Below are 18,159 nucleotides of genomic sequence, written 5' to 3'. Positions count from 1 at the left end.
TGTTCAGAGTTGGCAGTCTTGACCTTGAAGTGGCAGTTGTATCCATGAGTTCTGTAAGTGAATAAGGGTATAGAGAGAAAAGAAAGGAAAAAGATTTGCCTTGGAGTATTTCCTTCACCTGTGGGCAGGGCTGCAGATGGTAGCAAAAGATACTTACAATGAGAAAATCCAAAATCCAAAATCAATCCAAAGCCAAGGTAAATTAAACTTTAAAGAGACAAAAGTGTACAAATACCACAGTTAGGAAGAGGAAGGATCTAGGAAAGTTGAAATTGTCCAAGAACTTCCCACACAAATTATTGAAAGGAACAAACAAGATATAGAGACTATATGTATTCTTTATCTTGCAGACTATTGAAAGATTTTTCAAAGTTGAGGTATAATTTACATATTACATTACATTAGCTTTAAGTGCGCAACATAATTATTTGACATTTGTATATATTGAGAAAATGGTCGCTACAATAAATCTAATTAACATCTGTCACCATACATAGTTCCAGAAGTTTTTTCATGTCATGAGGACATTGATATTTACTTTCTTGCAATTTTCAGATAATCAATACAGTATTATTAACTATAATTGCATTCTTTACATTATATCCTTGTGATTTACTTATTTTTGAACTAGAAGTTTGTACCTTTCAACCTGTTTATGCATTTTGCTCACCTCCACCTCTGGTAACCATGAATCTGTTCTCTGTATCTATGAACTTGTTGTTTTGTTTTTGTTTTTTTAAATTCCATATATAAGTGAAGTCATATGATATTGGTCTTTCTTTGACTTATTTCACTTAGCATAATGCTTTCTAGGTCAATCCACGTTGTCACAAATGACAAGATCTCATTCTTTTTTTATGGCTGTGTAATATTCTGTTATATCTATCTACCCATTATTGCTCTCTCATCTTCTTTATCCATTCATCTATTTTTTTAAAAGATTTTATTTATTTATTTATTTGACAGACAAAGATCGCAAGTAGGCAGAGAGGTGGGCAGAGAGAGAGGGGGAAGCAGGCTCCCCACCGAGCAGAGAGCTGTATGCGGGATCTGATCCCAGGACCCTGGGATCATGACTTGAGCTGAAGGCAGAAGCTTTAACCCACTGACCCACCCAGGCACCCCTAACCATTCATCTATTGACAGACATTTAAATGTGTTTCCAGGGACACCTGGGTGGCTCAGTTGGTTAAGCAGCTGCCTTCGGCTCAGGTCATGATCCCGGCGTCCTGGGATCGAGTCCCACATCGGCTCCTTGCTCCGCAGGGATCCTGCTTCTCCCTCTGACTCTGCCTTCCACTCTGTCTGCCTGTGCTCGCTCTCGCTCGCTCTCTCTGACAAATAAATAAAATCTTAAGAAAAAAAAATGTGTTTCCAAATCCTGGCTATTGTAAATAATGGTGCAGTGAGCATGGGAGTGTGTATATGGTATGTTTTTGTTTTTGTTTTTTGTTGTTGTTTCTTTCAAATTTTTATTTACATTCTAGTTAGTTAACATATAGTGCAATATTGGTTTCTGGAATAGAAGTAAGTGATACATCCCTACATACACACCCACTGCTCATCACAAGTGCCCTCCTTAATACCCATCCCCCATCTTGCCCATCCCTTCTACCTCCCTCCAGCAACACTGTTTGTTCTCTATCTTTAAAAGTCTCTTATGATTTGCTTCCCTCTCTTTTTTTTCCTTCTCATATGTTCATCTCTCTTGTTAAATTCCAATATGAGTAAAATCATAGCGTATTTTTCTTTCTCTGACTTTGCTTAGAATACTACTACCTAGTTCGATCCATTTGTTTGCGAATGGCAAGATTTCATTCTTGTTGATAGTTGAGTAGTATTCCTGTGTGTATGTGTGTGTGTATACACATCTTCTTTATCCATTCATCTTGTTGGATTCATGTTGATGAACATTCTTACTCTTTCCATAATTTAGCTATTGTTAATGCTGCTGTAAACATTAGGGTTCGCATACCCCTTTGAATCTGTATTTTTGTATTATTTGGGTAAATACCTAGTGGTGCAATTGCTGAGTGGTAGGGTAGTTCTGTTTTCCATTCATGAGGAACCTCCATACTGTTTTCCAGAATGAAAGAACTTTTTTTAAAGAAAAAGAAAAAAAAAATTCCAGTAGCAGAAAGAGCTCTGGTCTGAGAATTATGAATCTGCCACCAATTTGAGTTAGTGTTTTTGTTTTCTTTGGATAAATACCCAGAAGTGGAATTTTTGGATTATATGGTAATTATATTTTTAATTATTTTAGGAACCTACATACTGTTCTCCATAGTGGCTGCATTCTCACCAACAGTACATGAAAGTTCCCTTTCTCCACATCCTCACCAACACTTGTTATTTCTTATCTTTTTAAAAAAATGATACATGAGTATAGTTTAACTTTATTTAACTTTTTATTTTTTTTTACACATTTAGTTTTATTGTAACAAAGCAACTTGTACACTTTTAACCTTTAAAACTGAGCATCTTTCCTTTCCAGTGAAACAAAAAGAAAATTTTAAAAATAAACAGGAACAAAATTACAATAGAGAATGTCAATTCCAAATAAGATCCTACAAGTTCTGCTGATTCTCCCATCGAGTGGCAGGGCTCAAGTCATCATTAGGAGAGAGATTTATTTTAAAAGTGTCATCTTAAACTGCTAGGATGTCCGTTAAACATCACAATTAAACATGCCAAAGGAGAAGCCATGTTGTCAAAATGCCCACTTAACCCACCCAAACATCTCAAACCCACCCTTTGCTGACCTTCTATAACCCCATTTTTTAAAGTTTTTTTTTCTTTTTTTTAAACAAGAGAAAGTAGACAGGTACATGTTGGTAAATGCTAACTGTCCATATTCACATAGAGACACAGTGTAATCTCTGAACCCAATATACAGAGAAAGGAGGAAAAAAGCTAGAATTCTATGCACTACTATACAGGGGCCTAGCACCCTCCAGCTTCCAGCAGAGCTAAGGGAGCAGAAGGTTTTTCTTTTTTCCCACAGAGCACGGTGGTGTTGATTCCATAAAGTTTTTGTTTTTGTTGAGACAGGAAGGGACAAAAATGAATTTGGAACAAAAAGAGGTAGAGATTCTTTTCCCACTGTATTCTGCTCAAGGTATTTCCCCCCAAAATAAGCTGAGAACCATGGTATAAAGGGAGAGAAAAAGGAGACTTCAAAAAACAGGGCGAATGAGCACGAGAGGAGAAAAGAAAAAGAAGAAGGAAAAAAAAAAAGACGGCAACTTGCTCCCAGGGACTGAAGAAAATTAAAAAAGGAAGGTTGGAATCCATCAGTGCTCCATTAGTCATCCTTTCCTTCATCCTCCTCTCCTTCCTCCCCCTCATCATCATCTTCATCTTCTTCACCTTCATCCTCATCTCCTTCTTCATCAATATCTTCCAATCCTTCTTCTTCTTCTTCATCATCATCATCATCCTCTTCTCCTTCCCCTTCTTCGTCATCCATATCGGGAACCAAGTAGTACTGTAATGGATTTGGCCAAATATCATCTTTGATGACTTCTCCTAACTCATCTGCACCTGCATCAGAATGGTCAGTAAACCAGGTGAAGAAGCTCTCTGGTTCCTCATGCTGTCTCTTCCTGCTGGCTTTATTCTGTGTTGACTTGAACGTTTCGTCAAATCCTTTCCAGATTTCCATTTGATTTCAGTGGACTTTGAAGATGGATCACCACTCTCATTCAGATGAAATTCTTTGGAGAGAACTTTATTTTCGAAGTAAGGGTTTTCATCAAAATAAAAATCTATTCTGTAATCTGATTTAATATCTTCAAATTCTGTCACTTCAACTCTTGTCAAATAATGCAGCGCCTCTTCATCCTCCTCCCCAAGCAGTGCAGACACTTGTGGATGGTTGACAAATGTTGTTACCCAAAAATTGGGGATTTTGGCGATCAATTCCGACCTCTTCTGAAAAAATTGGCGGAGTTTGTTATATTTCTGTTCTACTTTCAAAATCTCCTCACTGGCTTGTTCATTAAGTCTATTTTATTTTGTACTTCATCAATATGTTCAATTGCTTCTTGCTGTTCTTTTTCTCCTCTATGCAAGTGCTGGGATGTTGACGTCTGCCCTGGCTTGGGGGCAGGGGGCTGTCTCGGTTTCTTCATTTGAGGCGGGAGCGAAGACTGGCGTTTGGGGGCCATGCTGCGAGGAAACTCCAGGACACCGGGAGAGAGGCACGTTTGGAAGCTCTGATTCCTTAATTTAACTTTTTAAAGTAATCTCTGTGTCCAGTGTGGGGTTCGAACTTACAACTCCAAAATCAAGAGTTGTATTCCCTAGTGACTGAGCAGCCAGGAACCCCTATTTCTTGTCTTTTGGATAATAACCAGTCTGACAAGTGTGAGGTGATAATCTCATTGTGTGTGTGTTTTTTTTTAATTTAAGTTTTTATTTAAACTCCAGTTAGTTAACATGTACTGTAATATTAGTTTCAGTTGTATAATAGTGATTCAACACTTCCATGTAACACCTGGAGCTCATCACAAATATACTTCTTAATCCCCATCACCTATATAACCCATCCCTGCCAACCCCTGCAGTCATTGTGGTTTTGATTTGCATTTCTCTGAAGATACCGTTGAGTATTTTTCCATATGCCTGTTGGCCATCCATATGTCTTCTTTGGAAAAATGTCTGTTAAGATCCTCTGCCCAATTGCTGTTTCTGAATTGTGTGAGGTCTTTATATATTTTGCATGTTAATACCTTATCAGTTCCCACATGTTTTGCAAATATTTTCTCCCACTCAGTAGGTTGCCTTTTCATTTTATAGATAATTTACTTTGCTCTGCAGAAGGTTTTTAGTTTGATATACTCCCACTTGTTTGTTCTTGCTTCTGTTGCCTTTGCTTTTGAGGCTGGATCCAAAAAAATCATTGCCAAGACTCATGTCAAGGAGTTTCCCACCTGTGTTTTCTTTGAGGAGTTTTATGGTTTCAGGTTTTACATTCAAGTCTTTAATCTCTCCTGAGTTAATTTTTGTGTATGGTGTAAAGATACACCATAGTTTTATTTTTGTACATATGGTTGTCCAGTTTTTCCAACACCATTTATTGAAGAGACTATCCTTTCCCCATTTTATATTCTTGGTTTGTCATAAATTAATTGACCATGTATGTATGGGTTTACTTTTGGGCTCCTGAATGTCTTTAATAATCAAGAAAGTATATCCTGTGGTTGTCAGAGTGAAAGTTACATTTTGACAGAGCATATGTAATGGCTAGTCTCTATGCAATATTTTAGTTAATTTTGGATGACTCTATATAGTACACACAATCAAATGAAATTGTGTACATTTTAATTTGTAGAGTAACAGACCATTTTTCAGTCCTTTGTTTATTTTAATTTTATATAAAATATATACATCGACTAGGATATTTTGAGCCCACTCTAGGAACAATTTTATACAATGATATATAGAGATTGGTAATGGAGGGTGAAAGGTTTAGGAAGAGAGGGAAGAGTGGTATAAAAAAACAAAACCAAAAACCCAGCAGAAAAATATATGTACATAGGCAGACATCTCTTGAGGTGGCTTCCTGGAGTCCCACGTTTGCCCCTTCTCTGGAACTGGTCTGTCTGCTGTAAGGCTGGGTCCCTAATATGTTAGTCTGATAACAAATGTTTTTTGTCATAGTTAATTGTTCTTAAGGAGGACATTTGACTTAAATTATATCCAAAGGATGCTCTCTCCTAGGAATTAAGAGAGGTGGGAGGAAGATACAGACTGGAAGTCACTTGAGGTGAAGTCAGATAAAGGAAATTTTGTGGTAAGTGGGTCAAAAAAGTGAAGTCAGATAGAGGAAATTTTGTGGTAAGTGGGTCAAAAAAGTGGGTCACTGGAGTTGATCTGGTCATTCCCCATTCTTCACTTTTACTTGGAGTTCATGAGATACCCTAGTGTACTTTCAATAGATTTGGTTTTTGTTTAAACCTAGCCAAGAGTTGGTTCTTCCTATAAACAAAAGTATAACTACTACAGCAAGTTAGAAGGAGGCCTGGTTTTTTAAACTTCATATTCAGTTTATGAAGTTTAAAAGCAGATAAAATACAAACAATTCCTTCTCAGTGATTTATAATGCCTAAATTAATATAAAAAACAACTCCTGTTCAGTTATTATTTTGGTATACTTTCATGGCTTCCCTAATTTGTGTATGTTGTTTTCCATAGGTGATGTTTCTGTGATTTCATGTTCAGGCTCTGTAATCTACTTACTCCTATTTTCTCACTGCCATGAGATTGTGAGGGTCCAGAGAAGAACCACAAGTGACCTATACTTAAAATAACAGGTGGTGATCAAAGTAACAGAGGAACACAGACAGCCAACTTTATTGCAATTAACCTATGATCTTTGCAATTTCCTAGATCTGTGGTAGGAATTATATGGCATATATAATGGTACAGAGAAGACACTGTTCAGGATCCCTACCATTGATTCTTTCGTGAATTCCACTCACCAAATTACGTAAGGAAAATTTCAAAAGCATATGTGGAAATCTTAAGGGAAATGTAACAGATCAAATTCCCTCACAAAATCACTAGATCTTAATTACAGCTTTAGAACTGAAAGAAACTAAAGAGATCATGGAGATAAGCCTCTATTTTAGAGCTAAGACTACTGAGGAAAACAGAAGCTTAAAAATCTTCCTGTAATCACAAAGCTAATGAATCCTTGAGTACTCAATAAGTAAGCTGCTCATCACACATAATAAGACACGCTTTCCTGAGCACTTTTTTTTTTTAAAGATTTTATTTATTTGAGAGAGAGAGTGAGAGTGAGCACGAGAGGGGGAGAAGGTCAGAGAGAGGGAGAAGCAGACCCCCCGTGGAGCTGGGAGCCTGATGTTGGACTTGATCCCAGGACTCGGTGATCATGACCTGAGCTCGAGGCAGTTGCCCAACCAACTGACCAAGCCACCCAGGCACCCCCCAGTGAGCACTTCTACATTCTTATGTCCTAATGTCTTTAAGTTTCTCAGCTGAGTCTTATCTCTGGTACATTCTCAAGTACGTTGGATACCTGGGAAGTTTTCTTGGATTTTATGAATGAGAAGGCCTACATTGGGCCTTTAATTGGTGGTGGGAATTGAGTAAATAAAGGTCACACCAGGGAGGTTCAAAGACTTCAGAGAGAACATAGTAGAGTGTAGGGTGTTGTCTCTTCATTAAGGAGACTAGCCTCATTGGGTTGAAAGGTATGTAGCTGGAAGTAGAAAGATGAGCTCCTACTCATTCCTCAAATTGTCTCAGATGCAGTCTCACCAGTAATGTCTATTTGATAGAAAGGAAATCCCCTCCTCAATCATCCTTTTGTATTTGATATGTGAATGGAGGCAGTCATCACATTATATAGCACACTTATTTATGTGTGCAGCATAAAGGTTGGGATCCTATAGACATTGATGTGCTGACCGTACCTTACATTCTACCTGAATAAAGCAAGTACTTCAAGTATAGTCACGTATAGTCCCCATAATTACTATTTTTTTATGCCTGACCCACTTATTCACATTTCCTATAAATCCCTTTAGACATTTGTTTTTTCAACTCCTAGTTTAGAAAACAAAATTGAATTCTTTGAGTCAGCCTGTGAGACCCTTCATGAACTGACTTTTATCTAGTTTTATAGTCTATTTCCTCTAGTTTAATTAATTAATCAACTAACCAGCTATTTATTGAGTACCTATCACATGCAATGAATTTCACTGAACAGCCATATCAATTATTTCCCATTCTGAACTCTTCATTTTCTCTCCTGCTAGCATTTGTTGTCGCTTTTGCCTGGGAGTTATCCTACTTCTCTCATCCCATTTCTGAGTCCCAGCTCTAGGTGACCTCCATTTTTGTCTTAATCCCTTTCAACCATATCCTCACCGTTCCTTTTATAAGCTTCTACTGTAGCCATCCTCATATTAGATGTGGTTGTTCTTGTGTGTCTGCCTTCTTGACTAGAACACATGTTTCTTGAGGCAGAGATCATGTTATTTTCTTCTTCTTCACTGGTTGGCAGAAACTCTGGCATATGTGAGGTCAAACTGAATGGATAAATGAATGAAAAGTTGTGAATAAAGTTTTGTTTTGTGTGGTTTTTTTTTTTTATCAGCTTGGTGGCTTAATGTAAACAAACAAAAATTACATACATATTCTCAGTGGAATTTGGTTTCAAAGAAGCAACACTTGCTCTATGAAACAAAATGAAGCTGCTCTGGTTAAGAGAAAAGATTCTTTCATTTGTTCACAATAATTTCTAAACTGTTGGACTAGATAAGTGATTTCAAAGGTCCACTTAAGATCTAGTGTCTTATAAATTTATATGTATCATTTGAAATCTGAAGTAGATAACGGAATGAATATCACAGACTGGTTAGCAATGATCAGATCTATAAAAGGCATTAGGCTGAGCAAAAATAAAGTGGAAAAAAAAAGAAAAACCTAAACTACTGAAATTAAACATGTTTATAAAAAATAAAAATTAAAAAAAAATTAAACAGACCAATGGATGGATATTATTGTACATTTAAGTCTTTGTCTTAATTAAATTTGAGATATGCTCCAACTCCTTATATAAACATGGGAAAAAAATTTCGGTTTTCTGAAGTTCGGGTGCCAGGTCTCAGCATCTCAGTGTGTAAGACATCGTCCTAAGAAAACTATAGTTTTTGGAGGAAAAGTAAAGCTCTGGAAGAATTAGCAAGTCTAATACATCAGCACTAGGATTTGTGCTCATTCGTACTCATTTTGCAGGTGAACATCACACCTCTTCACCTTTTTCAGGGCTGAAATCATCTGGGCTACCTCTGGTCTTTTGTTTGGATTACTTCCAACTTTTCTTCATCTGTCATGTGCAACAATAATAGTTTTTCCTAAGAGTGTTCTTTTGAAAAATAGAAAGTCATCATGCTTCTTAAGTGCTTAGTACGGTGCCTGGTAAAATGAATAATAACTATTATTATCTCTTGAGCCAACTAGATAGCTTAAAATGATAGACAATATTAATAACATCACATATAGATATTTGCTGAATGAATGAACAGCAGTTAACTGTGGGTAGAGAACTGCACTACTGATTTTATGTGCATTAATTTATTTAATCCTCACAGTAATCTCATGAAACAGGTACTGTGATTATAATTGATACTTTACAGATTGCATCTCTGAGAGGCTGATTAGCTTGTCCTTTTTATATGGAAAGTTATTCTCTGAGAGGTTAGCTTGTTTGGCAAGGTTGGGACTCATGCTCAGTTCTATCTGTCTCCAAAGTCCATGTTCACATTTCTACTCTACCATACATCCTCTGTCATTGTGGTGCGTGGAGCCTTGACCCTCTAAGAACCACGCTTGCCAAGACATTGGTTGAAAACAAGGTCTTTGGGTTTAGTTTCAGAAACTTCTGCTCCTGGGTTCTTCATCCCATTTAACACTATTGTAACTAGCTTAGTTTCATTTCTTTTTTTCTTCCTCTTTGTCATTACCTAGTTCTAGTAAAATTTATGCATCTTAGCGTCGACTCAAAATCATTGATCTTGATAAACTGATGTTCTGTGCCTGTTCAGTCCTCAGCTTCTCTCTTGTCTTTCTGATTTGCTCTCTGGTATTGATTCCGGTGTTTCACTTCTTTCATTTTCCTTGTCGAAAGACTGGGTAAACCAGAGGGATTGGGAAGGAGTCAACCAGATGAAGCATATGTCTGGGAGGGGAGGGTTGGGGGGGTGGTGAGAAGTGTAGTTGGGAAAAGGAGTGCCCCAGACAGAAAAAGTAGGGAGGATTTTATATAGAGACTATGTAATAATGAGAGACTGGGTTGTTTGACTTGAAATAAAGATTTATAGATATAAAGTTTTAATTTTTATGTGGTATTAAATAGCCTCAACTCTGTGGGGAGTCAGATACTCATACTCATTGAACAAGTATTTGTTGAATGCCTATCATATGTGCCTACCATTGTTGTCCTAAGGCTACAGGAATTCATCAGGAACAATCTCTGCAAAGCCACTTTCTTCTGGAGTTCACATTCTGGTGAATGTTTGTGTGGGGACAGACAATAAACATAATAAGAAGTTTTAAGAATTTCGCTAGATTTATATTCTTTGAAGAAAATAAAAGAGAATAATATCATCAGAGCGGTTGGGCTGGGGGAAGTGCAACAATTATACATTGAGGTATCAAATCAGACTTCTCTGAGAATGTGTCTTAATTGCTGAGATTGGAATGTCTAGAAGAAAACAACCTTGAAAAAATTGGGTGGCAGAGGATTCCAGGAAACCTGCCTCACGTGTTCAGTAGGAGAAAAAGGAAACTAGTTAGCAAAGTGCTCCCTTTTCCTCCTCCTCAGAGCTCCAGTTCCAGGAAACAAGATGTCAGATGTTTCTTTCATCACATGTGTGATCCACATGTCTCCGAGACACTAGATTTTAACACGAACACCTAAGTCTTGCTCATTTCAAATTCCCTCTTCATTTTAAGGAATTCTAGTCTCTTGTAAATTTTCCTTTCCTGCCTAACCTTAGAGTCCTCAAGGGATATCTTCTATGCTCCAGGGAATCTGTTCTGATTATTGTTTCCTGTCACCATTGCTGGATGAGCAGCTGTCACTGCTTTTGCCGCCAGCTGAATCATGCTTGCCTTGACAGCTCTACACCATCCTTTCCACTCACAGAGATTAATTCAGTGTCTCTTGAGTCCAGGTCTTCATACCACAAAAACAAACTGGAGGTCTTCCAGTAATGCTGTCTGCCTCTGCTGGTCTGGGGACCCATAGGGCAGCAGTCTGCTGCCAAGTGCAATGGGGAACTTTTCTTTCACTTTTGCTTGAATCCCGGAATATTACAGAATTTGGTGAGCAAGACTTTTCAGTTTTGTTCATGAAGTCTCTTTTCCCCGGGAAAAGCCACCATGTGGGTGGCTGAGTTGGCAGAAGCTCCTATAATAGTTCTGTCTGCAGTGGACCTTAGTGGTTGCCAACTATCTGAATCTCTTTCTGTGTCTAGGAATTTCCTGCTTTATGTATGTAGGTGAGAGTTCAGAACACACTTCCCACTGTGAAATTCCAAATTGCCAGATAATCTGCTTTCTCAGCCTCCCTTGCAGCTAAGGTATAGATGTATGCTCCTGGCATTACTAAGCATGTGAATCCTTTCTCCGGCCTTCCGTGTTGGTGGTTCAGGGTACAGGGTCTAGTGCTCGGTGGTCACAGCTTCCTTGTAAGACTAGTTTTGTGCTTTGGTCTTGGGCCGTTTTCTTAGCTGTCCTAAGCTTCCCAGATATTCTGGGAGCTGTTAGTCTGTCTTTAAAATTTCTTTATTCTTAAATTGGATGGAGCCACTTCTGACAGCTTGCCACATAGGGAAGTGAAGAGAAGGGCCAAAAGAAGGGCCAAGAAAAAGGAAAGACTTAATTCCTAGGCTTGGGGAGAAATACACTCTTCTTTTCAAATGCTTAATTCCTAGGCTTGGGGAGAAAGACTCTCTTCTTCTCTTCAAATGCTTATGAACAAGGATGCACAGAGTCCTGACTGCTATCCACAATCATCTTGCAACTGCAAGGCAATCAGTTTGGGATGAACCCAATATGAGGATGGCGGAGTGAAGAGGGGGAAAGCATCTTGACGATATCCCTTAACCTTTAATTTTACTCTACCTAGAGTCTCTTTTACTTCTGGTCTTAAAATTATCTCTTGAGATAATACATTTCCTTATTGATAAGCAAGCTTGAGTTGGGATTCTCAGTTGTTACTAGCTTTATTAACAATGAATACAAATAATAATGCCTAGCCTTTATTGAGAACTTAAAATGTCACAGGCACCTTTCATTGACTCAGTTACTATTCACTGAGCACCTACATATGTTAACTCATTTACTTGCTATAACAACCCGAATGTTACAACAGCATAGTATGTGTGCAGGTAGATGTACAGACTTAAACACAGACATATGCATAGATATAGGTCTGCATGTAGGTAAATAGATATAGTCATAAGCATGGATATAAGTATATGTATGGCTATGGTTATGGCTGTGGGTATAGATAGATATATACATAGTGGTAAAGATATGCAACTGGAGTATAAATGAAATCTGTCCCTTATGGCAGCTAAATCTCAAAGCTGAGGATGCAAATTGCTAAGTACTCCATGTCCTAAGGGTACAGTGCACAAGCAGTTGGTGCCAACAGTCTTTAAAATTTTTGTTGAGAGATGCCAGTTCAAAGAATTGGTCACTCAAGTGATATTATAGGGGGTCTAATGAGAGAAGATGGTGTGCCCTGTTGGAGAAGGCAATGTTTGCAAAGAAGAGAGGCTGTTCCTTTCCCATCACAAGAGCTAACAGATTGGCCAACAATTTTTCAGCCTTATTATCAGGATGGTCAGCTCCTCAGCCTGAGATGTGCCCTGCACCATGCTTCTCTCCTTCAGCTCATTTCACATTTTAATACCAGGTTCTGAAATAGTTCATATGACTCGGGGGAATAAATAATAGAAAATCTGGCTCACACACGTGCTGAAACATTAATAAGAAAATGTATTGACACAATTACCAGAAAAATCCAGAAGCAGGACAGATTTTAGGTTTGGGTGATCTGATGACTTAATGATTCTGTTTTGTTTCCTATGATGTTAGGCTCATTACCTCACAATGTAGGGAGCTGCCAGTAGTAATCAAGTATATATGTTTCCTTGTTTATTCTTATGGGAAAAAGAAGTTCCATCTGGATATTCTGAGCTAGAGTCCTGAGAATTATTCTAATTAAACTGTTTAAGTCACATGATCAGCAATACACCAGTGACTGTGGCCAGGGGAATAGAACCTGTTTGCTAGCTTAAGTCAACCAAGGTCTACCTCAGGTAGACCTTGAATCAGTTTTACCCTAAGTACATGGGTTGCATAGGGGATGGGGTATCTGAAAAGTCTGGTTGTGGTTAGGAAGGGAGAATGGAACGGGGATGCTGAAAAACAGTATTATTTTCTACAAGGAGAGTTAATGACATAATGAGGGGAGATCAATGATGGGAATATGGAATATATGCAAATCCTAGATAAGAGGCAGAAGAACTTGGATTGTGTCCCAGTTAATAGGTAAAGCTGTGTGTAGCTTTTAGAGAAAGACTGGGATGGTTTTGAAGAATTCTTTATCAGTGAAGATCAGCTTATATTCATTTGTGGAAAGCCAGGTTGGGGGGTGCCTAGTATAGACTGAGGGAGTTGGTCTCCTCCTCCAGCCAGTCAGACGGAGAGGCACTGATTTTATTGTGGCTGCTTAGTGGTGATGACAGAAGTCCAGCTGGAGATGCGGTAAAGTTGATCTCCACCCCAGGTTTACCCTTCTTTAGGCATGAAGAAATATCTTCTGTGGAATAGAAAAAGAAGGAGCACACCATTTAGGTCTATGTTTAAAAGCTGGTTGAATAATTCTACTTGAATGTCCCATCAGCACTTTAAAGCTATCATTTCTTTAGTGTTTCCCTCCTCTCTCCCTTGATGTTTCTTCCCCTCTCTACTTTGGTTGTGATGATATTCTTACCTACCAAATCAACCAAAGCAGGGAATTTGAGAATTGTCCCAGATTTTCACTGTTCTGTCCTTTACACCCTGTCAGAAGCAGTAATTTGTTTTCTAAAATTACCTTTCAAAACTGTTTTCTCTTTCCTCATCACTACAAATACCTTCCTTCAGGCGTGTGCATATATTGCCTTGGACCAATGCAATTAGCCCCAGATTGGTATCTTTGATGCCAGACATTCTTTCTCTACTTTTGTTCCTGACTGAGCATTCTGTAACACAAATCTACATGGATTGTAATTCACCTGCTTAGAATCCATTATTATTGCCGAGTCACTTACAAGATAAAACAAAACTCTAAAGCCTTGCGGCAGAGAGTCAGTTATCATATGGCGTCACTTTCTTGTGGAACAAAGGAATAACGTGGAGGGCGTTAGGAGAAGGAAAGGAAATGTGAAGGGGGGAATTGGGCATTGAGTATCAGGTTCTGTGTTAGCCACTTTATATACGTCATTTCAGGTATTTATTGAGAACTTAGGGTTGCCATCCTCTGAACCAAGAGATATAGTATTCACATCAGAACAGGATTGTTACTGGGATGCCTGGGAGGCTTGGTCTGTTGAGTGTCTGACTCTTGATTTTGGCTCAGGTCATCATTTCAGGGTTGTGAGATCGAGCCCGGAGTCAGGAGGAAGTACCCTCTAAGTTTAGGACTGAAGGATGATTAAAAGTTAGGCAGGTGGGGGCGCCTGGGTGGCTCAGTGGGTTAAGCCACTGCCTTCGGCTCAGGTCATGATCTCAGAGTTCTGGGATCGAGTCCCGTGTCAGGCTCTCTGCTCAGCGGGGAGCCTGCTTCCTCCTCTCTCTCTGCCTGCCTCTCTGCCTACTTGTAATCTCTGTCTGTCAAATAAATAAATAAAATCTTAAAAAAAAAAAAAAGTTAGGCAGGTGAAGGGAATGGGGATAAGAAGGAGGAGGGGAGGGTGTTTCAGGTAGAACAGTGTTTCCTAAGGTCTGAAGTTGAAAAACAGAATGATGGAGTCAAGTGTATTAGGAGCAAAATATTAAGAATGTATGAATATGGACAATTCCTCTTACAGCCTTGACTTTAAGGTAGAGGGAGTCAATCTTGCTTATTAGGGGTTTTGCATAATTAATAATATGTTGATTTTTTTAAAAGATGTTACTTATTCATGAGAGACAGAGAGAGGGAGAAGCAGGCTCCCCACTGAGCAGGGAGCCTGATGTGGGACTTGATTCCAGGATGCCGGGATCATGACCTGAGCGGAAGGCAGACACTCAACCATCTGAGCCACCCAGGTGCCCTGCTGGTATTTTTTTTTTTTTTTTTTTAAAGTACAATTAGCACACATTGGTATATTAGTTTCAGGTATATAGTATAATGACTCAGCAGTTTTGTGTATCACTCAGTGCTCATCAAATTACATTCTTAATTCCCTTTATTTTACCCCTCCCTCACTCAAGTGCTTTCTGGCAACAAATTGTTTTCCATATTTAAGAGTCTGGGTTGTTTTTTGTTGTTGTTGTTGTTTGTTTCTTTTTGTTTTTGTTCCTTTGTTTCTTAAATTCCACATGTGAGCTAAATCATATAGTATTTGTGTTTCTCTGTCTGTCTTACTTCACTTAGCATTATACCCTGTAGGTCCATTCATGTTGTTTCAAATGGCAAGATCTTACTCTTTTTAATGGCTGAGTCATAGCCTATTGTATGTATACCGCATCTTCTTTATTGATTCATCTATGGATGGACTTTTGGGTTGTTTCCATATTTTGGCTATTGTAAATAATGCTGCAATGAACATAGGAGTACATATATCTATTGGAACTTGTGCTTTTGCTTTCTTTGGGTAAATATCCAGTGGTGGAATGACTGGATCATATGGTAATTCTATTTTTGATTTTTTTGAGGAACCTCCACACTACTTAACTACAGTTTGGCTCCAGTTTGTGTTCCCACCAAAAGTGTGTTCCTTTTTGTTTACATCCTCACCAATATTTCCTATTTCTTGTGCTTTTGATTTTAGCCATCTTGACAAGGGTAAGGGGATATCTCATGGTAGTTGTGTGGGGGTTTTGTTTTTGTTTTAAAAGGAAAACAGCCAAGAGGGAGCCAAGGCTGCTTTTCCCAGGAAGTTTGGTGTATGTTTCCTTTCTGAGGAAATGAGAGGAGTCTAGGAACCTGACCCTTGGCTCAGGTCTTGGCTGGCTATTGGGCTTCCATGGAAGTCTAGAGATCAGGAGTAGTACCTTTGGGGAACGGGACAGAATGGGCCGTGGAGTTACCTGATTGTAAGACTGCTGTATGGAGAAAGAGAGAATGATTTTGCTTGCTGCTCAGAATGGAAAACCTTCAGGGGAAGGATGGTTGTATAAAGGGAATGCTTAGGTAGCTTTATGTGAAATTCTGTGTGAAATCCCTATGTCACCTTTTTAAGAACTTCATAGTTAAGACCTACCCTATCCTTTATACCTTTTCTGAAAATGTCAGAAGAGAAATAGAAAAAGTTCACAGAGCAAATACCACAAAGTATAGGGTTGTGGAAGGCTCGGGATGGAGGAGAGGTGGTGAAGGAAGACCAGGTCACAAAGGGCCTTGAAAGTAAGCTTGAGGAGCTTAGAAATTGAATGTCAAGAGTGGGAAATGGGAAGACAGGGGAAAAGAAGCCAGGATCAAATTTGCATTTCAGACAGATTACTGGGTCTTTAGTGCCCAGAATAAATAGGAGAGAGATAATACTGGAGGCAGAGAGATGGTTTACTGGGGTATATAGCAATCCTTAGAGGGTAAGTATTACTGCTATGCTTTTCCAGATTCAGAAGCAGAGGTTGGGAGGTGGTTAGCAATAAGCAGAGAGGATCAGGACTGTGGACAACCCGATTACAAAGTCCATGTTTTTTCTAGTTGGTCATACTGACCCTGTTCACTGGTCTGTACTACTCTTTGAAGGAAGAAACTGGGTCTTCTGGTTACAGTGCCTGTTCTGCTTTTCTATTAATGAGTAACTAACTATGACAAAATTTAGTGATTTAAAACAATAACAAAATTTGTTTTGTTATGCAAGTGCGACGGAGTAGGACTGAGTAGAGACAGTGTGGTCCTGTTCTACTCAGCAACACTTAGCATCACCTTTCAAACTTGAAAGCTAGGACCTGGAGTCACCTGTGGGCTTGTTCGTATGCATGTCTGCCAGTTGATGCTCACTGTTGCTTGAAACGTTAGTTGGATTCTTGGCCAGACATCTTGACATGGCCCTTACTTGCTTCCACTTTCTTGTTTCCTTACAATGTGGTGACTAGTTTCCAAGGGTAAGCATCCTAAGAAAAAGAGAACCACAGCGAAGTTGTATCACCTTTTTTTAACTAGCCCTGGAAGTCACTGCATTCTCTTTGTTGGAAATGACTCAGTAAGGAAAGAACTCTTCTTACTTTTGCTTTTTTTTTTTTTTTTTTTAGCATATAATGTATTATTTGCCCCAGGGGTACAGGTCTGTGAGTCGTCAGGCTGACACACTTCACAGCACTCACCATAGCATATAGCCTCCCCAGTGTCCATAACCTAACCACCCTCTTCCCGGCAACCCTCAGTTTGTTTTGTGAGATTAAGAGTCTTAATTAATTAGGGTTTCTCTCCTATTCCCATCTTGTTTCATTTTTTCCTTCCCTACCCCCAAACCCCCCACTTTGCCTCTCAAATTTCTTGTATCAGGGAGATCGTATGATAGTTGTCTTTCTCTGATTAATTTATTTCACTCAGCATAATGTCCTCTAATTCCATCCATGTCATTGCAAATGGCAAAATTTCATTTCTTTTGATGGCTGCATAGTATTCCATTGTATAAATATACCACATCTTTATCCATTCATCTGTTGATGGAAATCTAGGTTTTTTCCCTAATTTGGCTATTGTGGGCATTGCTGCTATAAACATTCGGGTGCATGTGCCCCTTTGGATCACTACGTTTGTATCTTTAGGGTAAATACTCAGTAGTGCAATTGCTGGGTTGTAGGATAGCTCCATTTTCAACTTTTTGAGGAACCTTATGCTGTTTTCCAGAGTGGCTACACCAGCTTGCATTCCTACCAATGGTGTAGGAGGGTTCCCCTTTCTCCATATCCTTGCCAGGATCTGCCGTTTCCTGACTTGTTAATTTTAGCTGTCCTGACTGGTGTGAGGTGGTATCTCATTGTGGTTTTGATTTGTATTTCCCTGATGCTGAGTGATGTGGAGCACTTTTTCATGTGTCTGTTGGCCATCTGGATGTCTTATTTGCAGAAATGTCTTTGTTCTTTGTTCTTTAGGTGTTGAGTTTAATAAGTTCTTTTTTTTTGTTTGTTTGTTTTAAAGATTTTATTTATTTATTTGACAGACAGAGATCATAAGTAGGCAGAGAGGCAGGCAGAGAGAGAGGAGGAAGCAGGCTCCCTGCTGAGCAGATAGCCCAATGTAGGGCTTGATCCCAGGGTCCTGGGATCTCACAACCTGAGCCAAAGGCAGAGGCATTGGCCTCTGTCTTTTGGTTTTGTTGACTCTTTCCTTTGCTGTGCAAAATCTTTTGATCTTGATGAAGTCCTAGTAGTTCATTTTTGTCCTTGTTTCCCTTGCCTTTGGCGATG

At 38.9% G+C, this 18,159-nt stretch overlaps 1 long non-coding RNA gene and 1 pseudogene across 4 annotated transcripts in view; one reads left to right on the top strand and one right to left on the bottom strand.

Annotated features, from left to right (window-relative positions):
* LOC309859048 overlaps positions 1-18,159 on the top strand; it is a 207,257-nt gene that overhangs the window by 787 nt on the left and 188,311 nt on the right. The window lies entirely within an intron of this gene.
* On the bottom strand, positions 2,510-4,178 carry LOC309858772 (protein SET pseudogene; annotated as a pseudogene). Its single transcript has one exon. The product of its transcript is annotated as a protein SET pseudogene (transcript).

The sequence above is a fragment of the Mustela nivalis genome (assembly GCF_964662115.1).
Source record: "Mustela nivalis genome assembly, chromosome: 2".
NCBI lineage: Eukaryota > Metazoa > Chordata > Mammalia > Carnivora > Mustelidae > Mustela > Mustela nivalis.
This window is presented reverse-complemented; position numbering and strand designations above follow the sequence as displayed.